This window comes from Narcine bancroftii, chromosome 4, assembly GCF_036971445.1.
Source record: "Narcine bancroftii isolate sNarBan1 chromosome 4, sNarBan1.hap1, whole genome shotgun sequence".
NCBI classification, from domain to species: Eukaryota; Metazoa; Chordata; class Chondrichthyes; order Torpediniformes; family Narcinidae; genus Narcine; species Narcine bancroftii.
In genome coordinates this window covers 288,550,630-288,566,482 of record NC_091472.1, presented here as the reverse complement: position 1 = coordinate 288,566,482, position 15,853 = coordinate 288,550,630, and the positions used below count along the sequence as shown (strand labels likewise).

The following is a 15,853-nucleotide window of genomic DNA, read 5'->3' as shown; positions in this document are numbered from 1 at the left end:
TGCACATAATCAGTTGTGCGACACTCGCAGATCAGATAAATATGACTATATGTGATTTTACTGGAGCATGAAAGTCAATGGTCATCAACTGGCTCCTAACATTGATTACATTGTTCTCTTGGACATCAGAAGCAAAGTTTCCATCTCTCAATGGACCAACAGTACACTTGTGAAAACAACAAATCTGGTATGCTGCAGGACACAAGGCATGTCAAGATATGGGATCAAGGGAAGAAAACCAGAAAACCACCTGTGGGAGAAATACCACAGATTCCTCTAGTTATATAGTGAGAAATAATGGAGATCTCAGTGCAACACCAGCAACAATATTCTGTACAAAAACTATGGAAATTCAATCTTGATGAAGGACTCAAACTTGAAATGTTGGTTATGTATCTTTATCTGTTATATAGAGTACACAGTTTGACCTGCTGAGTTTTCCAGCATTGTTTTTTTTTAAAACTTCAACTGAGATCAGATATTCCACCCAATATGTATAGTCTTCAATTGGATACAAACAAGACAGAAAAAAATATTGGCACTTTTTACATTGTTCAAATTATCCCAGTGCCTGTGGCAATAAAAGTAAAATGGTCCAACACATTGCAAAAGTCTGCCTCCAGCTGTTATCTTTTGCACAGCATGGAGCAACTTTTATGCAAGCACAACCAACACCATATCCTGACTCTTTATTTCATACAGAAATGAGTGCCACTGCCAGGCATCAAGACAACTAATTTAAACTAGTTTGCACTGCACAAAGCCAGCATGTACCTCTTGAAGTGGAACAATTTAGTAAATTGGAAGACACACCCCAACATATGACTTAGATTCTCACCTGACACCTGTGTGGAAGAAATAGGGAGGAAGAGAAATGTCCTCTGTTGACAGTAGACCATCATGAGTCAAGAACCTCTCATTAATCGCATTTCATCTTGTATTTGGATGTGTGAGTTTTTAGACAACACCTGGATGAAGGAAAAGGTTCTTTACTTTAAAGTTGTTGTAAACAGCACCATGAGGCATGTCATGAGGCTGCAAGTCTCCATTACAGCTCTTGCATAGTGTGTGTGTGCGTGTGTGTGTCAGCCCCCTGCTGCCAGCCAAGTCTAATCAAACAGTAACTATAATCAAGGCCTTGATTGGTTGCCATGCAACCACGATCACTATCATTACATCTTCCTTTCTCAAAACAAAAGTAGCTTACTTTTAACTAATATGTTTTCTTGGTATAACTCTGCAATTTTAACTTTAACACCAGGAACTTAGATTTTCATTATTATCCACATTGTTAACATTTTAATGTGGTTAGTAGTAAACACTTGCAGTCTTGAGGTGAATCTTTTGAATTTTGTACCAGAGAGCTGAAGAGACTCGATCATTTTAATAAAATTGACGGAATTAAGGGATGGAGAGAAAGCGCGGAGATAGAAGGTCAGCCATGATCTTGATGAATGGCAGAGTGGGCTCAAGTAGCCAAGTAAACTATTTATGCTCCTTCATCTTGTTTCTTCCTGGTTGGCAAACAATAAATGGCACAATGGACTGCATGGGATGAAAGTGTAATTATGCTGCTAGAATACATAATTATTGATGCCATTGTTCTGTTGGCAAAGGAGAAAATAAATTTTCACTGGAATATAGTTAGTAACTACAGTACACAGAAACATAAGTAATAAAGTAGGATTAGGCCATTTTCTCCTTCAAGTCTACTTCACCACTCAACTGACACCATGTTTCATCTTGTATTCAGATGTTTGAGTTCTTAGTTCAATACCTGAATAAAGGAAAAGGTTCTTTACTTTGCAGTTGTTGTAAACAGCACATGAGGCATGCCATGAGGCTGCAAGTCTCCATTACAGCTCTTGCATACTGCATCCTCATTGCAGCTAGTTTCACTGTACAGCTCTTCTGCCTGCAATTTTACAGTTTTTGTAGCTCTACAGAGTGCTATAACTTTTTCCAGGTCTAGATTTTGCTCTCTTTGCAGTCTTTCCCTTAGACTATTATCTGGAATACCACAAACAAGTCTGTCTTTTATCAATGACTAATTTATCAACTTATGCTTCAAAAGGCATCAATCATGCCGGTAACCAAGAAGAGCAGAGGAAGCTGCCTCAACGACTGTTGCCCAGTATCACTAACTGATGAAATGCTTTGAGGGGCTGGTCATGACCAAAATTAACTGTATTAAATTTTATTTAGTTTTTAAGAAAATTATATATACACAAAAGAACTCAAAGTATATTTGAATGTATACAAATATAGAAATAAATTGCATCCTTAAAATGCACATTAAGCCTAGAAATAACCCTTAAGAGAAAGGAAAAGAAACAGTGGACAGAGGGGGAGAAGAAAAAGGAAAGGGGTAAGAGCTGTCATCAACATTTAATGCAAACAAAAAAGAAATAAAAATGAAAATAGTAAATTACTAATAAGGGATGAAAATTAAATATAAAATATTTAATAAATAGACTTGACTATCCAGGTATTTAAATAATTCAAATAAGGCTGCCAAATATCTTTGAACATTTTACATTCATTTCTAAGATTATAAGTAATTTCCTCCGGGGGTATACAACAATCAATATGTAAGAGGGAATCAGATTTCCATTTACGGCTATACATTTCCTCGCTATTGCTGAAGCGATTTTAATAAATTTGGATTTATTTTAAGGAAGTTAACATTCACGACAACCAAATTCCCCAAAAGGAACGACTTCAGATCAAGAGGGAAGTCCACCCCCATAATTTTTGTTAACATTTTCCACAGATTTATCCAAAAATGTCTTAATTTCATATATAACCAAGGAAAGATCTGGACCCACTGCAATTTGCCTATCATCACAATTGCTCCACAGCAGATGCAATATCGCTGGCTCTCCACTCTGCTCTTGATCACCCTCAAAACAGCAATTCATACCTATGTCTGTTCTTCATCAACTGCAGCTCGGCTTTCAATACCATTATTGCTTCAGTGCTAGTCAAGAAGCTACAAACTCTAGGCCTCTGTACTTACCTCTGCAACTGGATCCTTGACTTTTACATCAGAAGACCACAGTACAAATTGGAAATAATGGCTCTTCCTCACTGATTATCAACACAGGCGCATCCCAAGGATGCATGTTTAGCCCACTGCTCTATTCACTATTCAGTCATGACTATGTGGCCAGGCACAATTTCAATGCTATCTACAAATTTGTCAATGACACCACAATTGTCGTCAGAATCACAAACAGCAATGAGGAAAGCATACAGGAAAGAGATAGATCAGCTCGTGGAGAGGTGTCACACCAACAACCTTGCGCTCAACATTAGCAAAACCAAGGAGATGATTGTGGACTTCATGAGGCAATCAGAAGAACATGAACAAGTCCTCATCGAAGGCTCAGTAGTGGATAGGGTCAAGAACTTCAAATTCCAGGGTGTCAACATCTCCAAGGATCTGTCCTGGAGTCTTCATGTTGATGCGATAATGAAGAAGGCTCACCAGTGGCTATATTTGTGAGGTGTCTAAGGAAATTTGGCATGTCATTGAAGACTCTCAAAAACCTCTACAGGTGTACCATGAAGAACATTCTGGCTGGTTGCATCACTGCCTGGTATGGAGGTGCCAAATCTCAAGACAAGAAGAGGGAGGTAGTTCTGTTATACAGCACTTTTTTTCTCCTTTTTTAAGGGTTTTTGTTTTTTTTTATAATTTCTTTTTTAGTTCTTATCTTTTTCTCTTTAGTAAGGAGATGGAATATTTATTTTAGATTGACCATGGATTGGAATCCCACCTGCCTGGGCATGGAGGATTAATGGTATAGATTAAAATGTTGTCTAATTTAAATTTTGTAACATTTAATGTTAACAGGCTCAATAACCCAATTAAGAGGAAGAGTATTTTGACTTATATTAAAAAATTGAAGGTTGATATTGTTTTTTTGCAAGAGACGCATTTGACAGAAAAGGAACATCAGAAATTAAAAAGAGATTGGGTTGGCCAAGTCATAGCTTCTTCATTTAATTCTAAGGCAAGAGGGGTAGCTATTTTGATTAATAAGAGGTTATCATTTGAATTGGAATCAGTAATTGAGTCAGTGGGTAGATTGTTGATTGTTAATTGTAAAATTTATTCAGAGTCTCAGACATTGATGAATGTTTATGACCCTAATGTAGACAATGAGAAATTTTTGTTAGATTCCTTTTTTAATTTGATAAAGGCATATGAGAAAATTATGATTGGAGATTACTTTAATTGCTCTTTGGATACATTATTAGATGAATCCACAAAAACAGTCATTAAGACTAAAATGGCAAAGCAAATGTCAATTTTAATGAAGGAAATGAATTTAGTTAATATATGGAGATTAAACTCTAAGGAGAAATAATTTTTGTTTTATTTGTTTAAATATGATTCTTATTCTAGAATAGATTTATTTTTAATATCGGCACAATTACGAGGTCATGCTATATCTGCGGAATATAAAAGTAGGACGTTATCAGATCATTCTTTTGTTAATATCATATATAGGTTTGGAAAAGATAGATACAAAAACTCAATGGAGATTTAATTCTTTATTGTTAAGAAATGTTGAATTTTGTAATTTTATGAGAGATCAATCATAGCAATTTTTGAAAATAAATATGGATTCAGTTAATAGTAAGTTTGTCTTATGGGATGCTTTGAAAGCATATTTAAGAGGACAAATTATTAGTTTCTCATCAAAGATTAAGAACCAGTATTCATCATAGGTTAGTAAATTGGAAGAGGAGATAGAGTTATTAGAAAAACAAATACAGCAGAATTCAACTGAGATTAAAAAGATACAATTGATTAATAAGAAATTATGGTATAATTCATTACAAATTTATAAGTTTGAAAAATTATTACAAAGAACTAATCAAAGATATTATGAATTAGGGGAAAGGGCACATAAGGTTTCAGCTTGGCAGTTGAAGTCGAAACAGGCTTCTAGAATGATTAATGCAGTTGGGAAAGATTCTAAGATTACATTTAAACCCCAAGAGATAAATTATGTATTTAAAGAATTTTATGTGAAATTGTATACTTCTGAATTAGAGAAAGATGATAATTTTTAATCTAATATTAATCTACCTTATTTGAGTAATTGGGATATTAATGATTTGGAAGCTCCATTTACTAATAGAAGCACTTCAATCCATGCCTTATGGGAAATCTCCTGATGAAGATGGATTTACTGTTGCATTTTATTTAAAAAATTCAGGATTTGTTGATTCCTTTGTTAATGGAAGCATTGAAACAGGCTACAGAGGTTCATTCATTTCTGAATTCTATATCTCAGGCAATTATTACAGTTATACTTTAAAAAGATAGAGAACCTTTGAAAATTGAAACTGATAGACCCATTTTATTCTTAAATGTTCATTATAAGATTGTAATGAAGGTTTTAACAAATAGATTGGCAAAATATTTATGAATTTTGATTCATTTAGATCAAGCTGGATTCATTAAAAATCATTATTCTGAGGATAATATTGTTAAATTGATTTCTTTGATTCCTATATCTTGGGAGGAATCCAACCTACCAATCGTTATATCATTAGATGCCAAAAAAAACATTTGATAGGGTAGAATGGAGGTTTTTTTGTTTAATTGGAAAAGTTTAAATTTGGACCTGTATTTATTGGTTGGATTAAGGCTTTATATAAAAATCTATCGCTAGAGTTGTGATGAATGGGCGGATGTCTTTGCCATTTATACTGGAAAGATCTATTGTCACCAGCTCTTTTTGCATTAGTTATTGAACCTTTGGCACAATTGATAAGGCAAGATAATAATATTAAGGGTATTAAAGTGAAATCTGAGGAGTTTAAAATTAATTTGTTTGCCAATAATGTTTTCATATATTTAATAGAACCACATAAATCTTTAAAATAGCAATATGATAGGCTGGAACAATATGGAGAAATATTGGGTTATAAACTTAATTTGGAAAAAAGTGAGATTATGTCACTGTCTGAGGCAGATTATACTTCTTGTAAAGATACTGTTAAATTTAGATGGTTGGATTAAATTAAGTATTTAGGTATTAAAGTAGATCATAATTTTAATCATTTGCAAGAATTAAATGATTTGCCTTTGTTTTATAAAATTAAAAATGATTTAAATCAATGGAAAGATTTACCAATAACATTAATAGGTAGAGTAAATTGTATTAAGGTAAATGTTTCTCCAAGATTACAATATTTTTTCTGTCTATTCCTTGTAAAGTTCCTAAAAAAATTTTTTTTAAAGATTTGAATTCGATTAAAAGGACATTTTTGTGGAAAGATAGATGGCAAGGGTGTCTTTAAAAATATTAACTTGGAAATATGAGTTAGGGCGTTTACAGCTTCCAAATGTTCAAAATTATTATAAAGTGGCACAATTAAAATTTATTGATAGAATGTTTGATTTAGAAAATATCATTGGTGTGGGCAAATATTGAATTATCTCAAATTGGTGCGAAGATCAATTATTTATCAATTTATAGATAAATTTATTTATAAACAGAATTCTAAATTGTTGCATCATTATAAGTCACCTTATTTTAATATACTTGATCAAATTATGGAATGTAATAAATGAAGAAATAGGTACACAAGGGAAAATTTTTGGGTAAGACACCTTTATATCAGAATACAATTTTTACTTTTACATTTAATAATCAGTTTTTGAAATTATGGGATCAAAAGAAATGAAAACTTTACAAGGTTGTTTTGAAGCAGGCTATTTTATTTCTTTTCAAAGAATGAAAGAGAAATATGAAATATAATTAAATACTCTTTTTTGTTATTATCAAGTTAGAGCTTTATTATTGGATAATTTGGGTTATAATTTAAGGTTATCTAGACCATCTCATTTTGAAGGTGGGAAGAAGAGATTTATATCGGAAATGTATTTGATATTGAAGAATAAAATGCTTAAGTTAAATTTGCAAAAGTCTAGGTTAAAATGGGAAAAAGAATTAGGGATTGTGATTAATCAAGATTGGATAAATTTGTGTAAAGATAAGCATGACTAAGATTATTAATGTGAGATATAGATAAGTTCATTATAATTTTATACTCAATTACAGCCTTTCATTCTTTGGCCATTAGTTGCATACAGCTTCCAAAATTCTTGGAATAGATACTCTTGCACCAACTTAGCAGCAGCAACTAAAACACACAATTCCCCAATTGAATCCAGAGATGACATGTTTAATGATGTTAATGTGTAAGTTTCCACTATATCCAAATATGAGATATGACAGCAAGGAATTGGATCTAGGGTTGCCTTTCACAAGCCTAAAATTCGAACATTTCTGTTCCCTTGTTAAAGATACATTTCCAAACTTGCATTATCGGAAACAAGATAAATGGTGGCTTTTGTAACATATTCTGTTTTCAGTTGATTGTATTTAATCATTTGGCCTAAATGTTCTTCGTTCAGATTTAAAATTAATAATGTTAAAGCCAAACTCTTCGAATTCATCTGCTTACTGACCAATTCCTCTGCAGCTTCATCATTGAGCATCCGTGGTTCCTATTCCTCTTGTTGTCATGTTAAAAATAAAAAGTTTATCTTGGCAGAGGCTCTAATGCTACCTGTTCAGCGTCTTTATCAATAATTCCATTCAACTTTCACTTCAGAATTCCTGCACTAATCACAGAATAAAACTCGAATCTACATTTGAGTCATTTTAAATTTAAATGAGCACTGGGTCAATTCCTCATATTTGGCTTCAATTTCCTGCATGTCAAAACTGTACAAGTGGAAGCTTTGCTGCCATGTGACTGGTTTTCAACTACTTAAATCACACACAAAAACTTTCTTCGGTGTGCAGCACTGCTCTGCTGCTGCTTCTACTGGCTTTTCTGCTAAGCCAGATTAGTTCCTGGCTAGAGTTTCATACTATAGACTGAAATATATGATTGCAGTATCCTTTAATACTTCTATGCAAAAGAATATTAGTCGCTAGTCCAGAGCAGATATTTGCAAAGTTTGCTTCTCACCTTGAACCCAGGTCTAATCATAGAATTAAATGCTATGAATTTCAAGGCTTAAAGTAAGAGACTGATGAAATTGTTGATAACTTCCTCACTAGACTCAAAATTATTGCTGCAAAATGCAGATTTAAGGATATGGAGGAAAATTTAGTTGATCAACTAATATGGGGGTGTGCCCATATTAGTTGATCAACTAATATGGGGGTGTGCCCATCCTGAAGTGCAAAAGTCTCTTATAAGGAAGCATAGCTTGAAGCTGGCCAAAGCTAGAGACACAGCCAGAGCCTTTGAAGCCACGATGAAGCAAATGAAATTCCCATCTAAGCAGATCCACCCACAGCAAAAAGAAGGAAGGATTGATGCTGTAAAGAACACAATCAGGAAAGTACAAATTCCCAAGACCTGCTGGAAGTGCAGCAGACGACACCCCTTCAATGATCAAAACAAACGCCCCTCATACGGTTCTGAATGTAGAGCCTGTGGTGAAGCAAACCACTGGGCGAAGATGTGCAAGTCTGGTATGAAGAAAACAGTAATACCAGTGAAGGAAAAGGACAAGAAGAAGATCCACCACATAAAAGTAAACAACATTGAGGACTTTGACACCCAGATACTGATCATAGAATCCATACATGAGATGTCAGGTTAAGATGAAAGAAGGAAGCGAGTTGCACACAAGAATCCAAATAGAGTGGACAATCCAGAACAAGCCTACGGTATTTATCCTAAAGGTGAAGCTGGATATTGGATCACAAAGCAACGTCCATTCTCACTTCGTCACCACATATACTAAAATTGTAACGATATAGAGAAGATTAGCATGGCCCATGCGCAAGGATGACACGCAAATTCGTGAAGCGATCCTTATTTAAAAACAAAAAAAAGACAAAGCAACATCCTTCCACTCCAACTCTACTGCCAAATGTTGCCAGAGAACATAATAAAAGGATATACAAAAGACGGTGCATTGGAAACAGCAAATATCACATTAACGGCCTATGGTGGACCCATGATCAAGCAGCTAGGAAGAGCTGAGATCAATGGCTGCCATAAGGGAAAGAACATCCTCTGTAGCTTTACGTGGTAGATGCAGATGGACCAGCAATTCTAAGACTGGATAGCTGCTGGGAGTTGCGTTGATCTCTGTCATTTATGAAATCCAGATAAAGAAGATATCCAAAAGGATCAACAGACACACACGACAAAAAGAGGAAATAATTTCCACAGAAGTGCCTGCCAGGCCATGGTACACAGTGGGAGCAGACTTGTTCACCGAGAATCAAGAGTGGTATTTAATAGTAGCCTGTTACTACTAAGTTTCCATTCGTTAAAAGAGTGAAGGACCTGAAAGCATCAACTATCACCTCAGAAATGAGAGCTCCTTGCTGAATAAGGAATACCCAAGCAAGTAGTATGTGACAATAGAAAACAGTTCACATCACAAGAATTCAGAAAGCTGGCTGCTGAGTATGGGTTTGTTATCACTACATTATCCCCATACTACCCCAAGAGTCAGGGTTAATTGAAAGACAAGTGCAAACTGTGAAAAGCACACGAGCTAAGTGTTGTGAAACAAAAGAAGACCCAGACCTAGCTCTTCTATCATTATGAACAACACCTTTAAGGGCTGACATGAAGTCCCCGACAGAACTTCTAAATAGCAGGAGATATAAAACAACTCTGCCAAGCAAAATACACCCTCCAGAAGAAGACTGGCTGACACACAAGGATACCAGCGTTATAATAAATGTGCACAAACATTGCCAGAACTCTTCAGAGGGCAGCATGAGCATATTCAAGAGTCGATGTTGAAAACATAAGACCCCAGCAAATGTCATCAGAGAAGCTGAGACACCAAGATCATACATTGTTGAGACAGACTCTGGCAATCAGCTAAGGAAGAACAGAATTCACATCCAGCCGACACAAGATGTGATGAAGCAGAAAGCTTTAACATCAGCAAAGAAGTCTCCAAGGTAACATAGAGACATAACACGAGCAATGGCCAGATACTCCAATTTGAATAAAATGGGAAAAGGCTTTATCGATATCCAAACCATCAGGCAATTCAGGAATATGTTGACAAAGAAACTGAATTAATGCACTCTCAAAGCAAATCAAGCCAAGTTTATTATCATCTGATTGCACAATTACAACCTGAACAAACAACATTCTCCAGTCCTTGGTGTTAATCACACAAACACACAACCAGACATTACACACATACAGACACATACACAATACATATGTAGGACAAGTATTCATATGTGTACATACATATAAATAAATAAATAAATGGCTATTGCTTTATAAATATAAGAGTCTCAGATGGTCAGTGTGAGCAGTTCCTTTGGTCGTTCAGCATTCTCACTGCCCATGGGAAGAAACTGTTTCTCAGCCTCGTGGTACTGGCTCTGATACCCCTATATCCTTTTCCTGCTTGTAGCAGCTGAAAGATGCTATGTGCAGGGTGGAAGGGATCCTCTTTAGACAATGATCCCAGTAGATCACATCAATGAGGAGGAGTGAGACCCCAGTGATCCTCCCTGCCACTCTTATGGTCCCGTGGATTGACCACTGATCAATTTCTCTGTGGCAACTGTCCTACACTGGCCGTCGAGCTTATATGAGCCCCATGTGCTGACATCAGGGCCCCGTGCCATCGGAGAAGCTGGCCAGGATGCTCTCGATGGAGCTCCTATAGAAAGTTGACATTGTAGCGGCCCGCACACGGAGACACAGACCGGCCCACAAAATGGCTGATGAACGCGGTGACTGGGTGAACCGTGGTGTACTGTTAGCCAGAAACAGACACACACAAAGATAAAGACTGTACAACAGGCTTTAATCCACAAAGACTTCCACAGAGACAGGCTGGCTGTGGCTGCAACCTCAGGCCAGTGCAGGCTTATATCCCGGAGGGTGATTGACACCTGACTGAGTGGGGCTTGATCCATTCAGGACAACAGGTGTTGTCCTGTCCCCTTACACTCCTGCAGGTACAGAGGTTGCAATGGCAACCAATGGTTGCCATAAACCAGTCTCGATTCCAAGGCTTTGGTGTGCATGTCGTTCTTCTCCACACCTGAGTTGCGCAAATGCTACAACATAATGGTGGCTGATAGTCTTGGCTGTTTCAGTCTTCCCAGGAAGTCCTGTCGCACCTTTCTGGCAAGCGAGGATATCTTGTATGCCCACAACAGGTCACTTATTACTTGGACCATGGAACTTAGTGCTCTCTACTCTCCACTGCAGAGTTATTGATGTGCAGTGGAGGGTGGTCGTTCCTGGTCATTTCCTTCTGATCCAGACCTGTTAGTCTAATGAGAGATTATGGGACCTTACAATCACTTTTTTATTTCAATTTAAGATTTTTTTTTGTTACCCTGAAACCCCTATGCGCTGTAATTAAGAAGCATCATTATTCATTCTTTGCCCAGTAGAACGCGTTGATATCTCTCTCTCCCCCCACCTTCCCTTGTTGTTCTTGTCAATTAGTTTCTCCTGCAATTTGGAGACCTTCCATTTTCCTTTCTAAGTACTGTGTAAATTTGCTTATCCCTTACTTTTACCACTTCATATCAGTAGCTCCCAATCCAGCACGTCCGGGTGGGCCAGGAGATTTAAGGGGCAATGCGTTGCTCTCTCCTCGTCCAGCTGCCAGGCTCCCTTCAATTGCCCTGCCCTTTTAACGAAAATTCACAGACAGGAACTTTAACATTTCTCTCTTCAGGTCAGTCACCTCCTCCACCCAACAACGCTTTCTCAAATATTGGCATGGTTCACTTTCGAAATTATGTTCTGTGAGTTTGCCACGAAACACGTGAGAAATGCAAATGTTCTCAACCTGGTGCAGGTGGAATATTCCCCCTCCCCCGCCCCGGTCCCTCCCGCCCCTTCCCCGCCCCGCCCCCTCCCCTTCCCCGCCCCGCCCCCTCCCTCCCCTCCCCCCCGCCCCTTCCCCGCCCCGCCCCCTCCCCTTCCCCGCCCCCTCCACTCCCCTCCCCTTCCCCGCCCCGCCCCCTCCCCTTCCCCGCCCCGCCCCCTCCACTCCCCTCCCCCGCCCCGCCCCCTCCCCTCCCGCGAGGCTGATCCAGGGAAGCATGTGGGCGCGGGCCCTTTAAACCTGCTGCCCGGCTCAGCAGTTGCACCTGGAGTTCCATGATTGGGCGTGCGTGCTGCATGTACATCTGGATGTACACACCTGCTTCCATCGAGGCGGAAGTTTGTGCCGAGATCTGGTGGGGCGCACCGGGCAGGGTTCGACGCTGCTGCCCGACGAGAGCAGGCGGCTGGCGGCGTGGGATTCCCCCTGAACCTCGGAATTTGTTCAAGACGGTCCTCGGACACTTCGTGAAGCGAGTCGCCTCCTGCGTGGAGGAAGGGTTCGGGCGCTCCAAGACATCGGCGGTTCATTGGGGAGCCGCTCCAGGCTTTCCTCCGATTCGACTCCAGGTCCCATTATCCAGAGAATCCAGAGAGGGTATCTCGGGTGGATGACCAGTTGCCATTAAAAATTCGGCACATCAGGTAAACCTGACTTTTTAACTCGTGTCTTTTTTAAAAATCCAACTTTTTAAAACAAACTGCGCACATCCACACACTTTATGTCAGCTCCACGGTGCCTTGCACCCTGGACAGGACTCGGATGTTGGACGAAATTAAGTGAAGCCGTCAAGAGAGCAGCGAACCAATCTTGTGGCGAAAGGGGGCCAATGAATTAAGATGAAAGCCCCGCTGCCTACATGTACTGTTGCTGTCGTCATAATTGTTGCTGTCGTCATAATTGTTGCTGTCGTCATAATCGTTACTGTCAATTGTTGCTGTCATAATTGTTGCTGTGGTCATAATTGTTACTGTCAATTGTTGTTGTCATCATAATTGTTGCTGTCGCCATAATCGTTGCTGTCGCCATAATCGTTGCTGTCGCCATAATCGTTGCTGTCGCCATAATCGTTGCTGTCGCCATAATCGTTGCTGTCGCCATAATCGTTGCTGTCGATTGTTGCTGTCGTCATAATTGTTGCTGTCGGTACAGGACAATGTGAGAACTGAAGTCCATATGCTTAATTGTCTTCCATCTGTTAAAAGAGGATTTTTGGATTGAACTGAAATTCTACTCGGGAAAAGTTTCAGCTATTAATTTAGTGCACTAAATTGTAGACACAAATGGAAACTTGCAAATTATGTAATGTTTTGTGTTGTAATTCAATAATCTAGTTTAATCCATCACTCCTTCCCTGACTAGTGGCTACTTTGATGTACAATCATGGGTATTCTAGATAACTCTGCATTTTCTTCTGTACATAATTTGTTTATTCTTTTGGAAAACTTTAAAAAAAATAACTTAAAGGAAAAGTGGGATGCAGACATTTTAAATTGGAGGAAATGGGAAAATCGATTGATGTTGTAATCTGGATTCAAAAAGGTATTGGCATGAGTTTAAATGGCTGGAAGCTGTTTCTACTGTGCTGTAATTTTTTTTAAGTTTATTTTTCAATATTGGTTTATCAAATAAATGTTACACGACATTTGTGACAGTAAAATAGTATTAATAAATCTTGCAAGGTAATACAAATAGTTTTGAAACCTATGTTACATTAAAAAAAAGAAAAGCACTATACGAATTATCTAAATGTCAATCCCCATGCTTCAGAGGCTTCTGTCTTAACACAGTCCACTCCTAATAAGGAAGATAAACATTGGGATCAAAAGCTAGTTACAATCTTACAAATTTTGAAAATAATTAAGAAATGAACTCCATAAAGAAACCAGATTAAGATTCATTTAGTAGTGGGCCATCTAATTTTTTTCCCCCATCAGACAACCATTGATTATGAATGGGAGGAACAGCATCTTTCCATCTCATTAAAATGGCCACCCTTGTGACGTGGGAGGCAAGGGCAACTACATGGGATTGTGAAGTAGTCAATAACAGAGCTCTACTCTTCTGTGGCTTTATCATCTATGACACCCATGTACTAATGCACAAGCTTTCACCTGAAGAATATGTACTGGCTTCAATTAACTTGTATTTGGATGTCATTAATCTCTTCTTGCATATTCTCCGAATCCTACAATCAGTTAACAAAAAGTAACAGCTGAATATAATAATCAAGTTGGCGCACTTGTTTCAAAGAGACAAAACTTGGAGTAATATTAAGAGCAAGGACCAAAATACCCCTTTACAAAAAGTGGAAAGAGAAGAACGTGTGTATACCCTTCAGTTATACATTTATCACATTTAGAGGAGAAATTAGAATAGAATTTAGCCAATTGGATTTTGAAGAGTGGGCCTGGTGGACTACCTTAAATTGTAATAATGTCCAGCACAAAGAGAGGATGAATGCACTCGCTTCAGAATAGAATTCCATGTAGTTTCATAAAATGGCTGAAGATCCTGTTCCCATAGTTTTTTTTTTAATTGGATCTCGGGAACCATCCCTAGAATTTAGAATTCATAAAGACCAGATACCACCCCTTTATAATTAGATTGAAAATTACAAATCATCCTATCAGGTTCCAAGTCTTCAGGGAGCTTCAAAATTAGAGAATTCAAAAAGCTTCTAAATCAGTAAATAACAAAAGAAATTATGTCTAGGTATTGGAAATTTGGTGGATATTTGTTCAAAAGAGGGAAAGTTTTGGGCAGTAAAAATAATGATAACCAAAATCTTGAACTAAAAGGTTTTTTTTTTAAAGGATTTGCCCAAAATAGGACTAATTAATAAAAATCTGAGGTACATAAAATATTTCCTAAATTGAAACTAGATTTTCAATGTATGTCTAACCACAAAATTATCATTTAATTTGGAGACCAAAAAAGGTAAAGGTGCTGCAAGTATCGAAAAATAATATTTTATGGTAAATTTTTAAAAAAAACTAAGATTTAAATATGAGTACAATATTAATCACAATAGAAATAAAATGTCAAAAGGATTTGTGTAATAGTTTAAAGTGTTTGTGTTTGTGAATGACTTAACCTGTTCTGTTGACTGTATGCAAGCGGACTGTAGAAACAGGAAGGGTTAATCTATTGATTTGCATTGAACTCCTTCCCTCATGTTAACCGTGTTGGTCTAAGAAAGCATTAAGACAGTATCTCAAAATAATGTAAAGAAAATTGAATATCAATGGTTCTTGCATATGGAGTGATCAGCTCTGAGTAGCAGTACTATACTTGAAATCTGGGCCCCATTAGAGTTTTCTTCTCTTCCTCCCACCATCAAACTAAATTGTTCTTTTGTAAAATTATTAGAACAATGAAGGATTGGCTGGTTGGAGCTCTAATTTACAATCAACCTTTTATCTCCAGTAAGAGTTGGATAATTCCAGAACAACAGCCAAAGTGTGAACAATTCATCATCTTTTCTGCCTTAAATCAATCTACACTGAATGGAAAAATAACCGTGCCAAGTTGCCCATTTCCACACGATTCTTTAATTAACAGTGGTTTAAAGAAGTTATGCCTTCTCTAGAATTCTAACACTATGTATGGTTCCAGATACGTTATTGCTTTTTAACACTACAATTCTTGCTTAGAATAAATATTTGCAATGGTATTAATTTCTTTGTACATGGGACATGAGTCATATTGTTTAAATGTTCAGCCCAAATTGCAGTTGTAATGTACTTTGTAGGAGTGGCCGGTGCCAAATTAATGTATATTCAAATGTTTGCCTCTGTATAATGCAAGGAGTTTGAACCTTCGTAAAAATACAATTTATTGGAAAGAGCAAGTTTGTTGCATCTTGTCAACACTGTCCAATAGTAGCTAAGGCAGCAATGGATGGTGGAGGAGAAATGTGAAACATGAAGTCTTCCTGCTTGTTACAGAAGTTCCATTAGATTG

The 15,853-nt window shown here is 37.5% G+C and overlaps 1 protein-coding gene and 1 non-coding gene across 6 annotated transcripts in view; both read left to right on the top strand.

The window, feature by feature from the left end:
- The first annotated feature begins 8,766 nt into the window (after window positions 1-8,766).
- On the top strand, window positions 8,767-8,873 carry LOC138762547 (U6 spliceosomal RNA). The gene has a single exon (XR_011356954.1). It is a non-coding gene; the product is annotated as a U6 spliceosomal RNA (small nuclear RNA).
- A 3,570-nt stretch (window positions 8,874-12,443) lies between these two features.
- Window positions 12,444-15,853, top strand: part of LOC138762077 (polypeptide N-acetylgalactosaminyltransferase 3-like) — a 63,699-nt gene continuing 60,289 nt past the window's right edge. For 3 of the 5 annotated variants that reach the window (XM_069935339.1, XM_069935336.1, XM_069935340.1), the window contains exon 1: window positions 12,444-12,531. The gene's annotated coding sequence lies outside the window, so the exon portion shown is untranslated. Of the gene's footprint in view, window positions 12,532-12,895; window positions 13,430-15,853 lie in introns of those variants that run through there. The other 2 variants (XM_069935338.1, XM_069935337.1) reach the window with 2 other exon arrangements.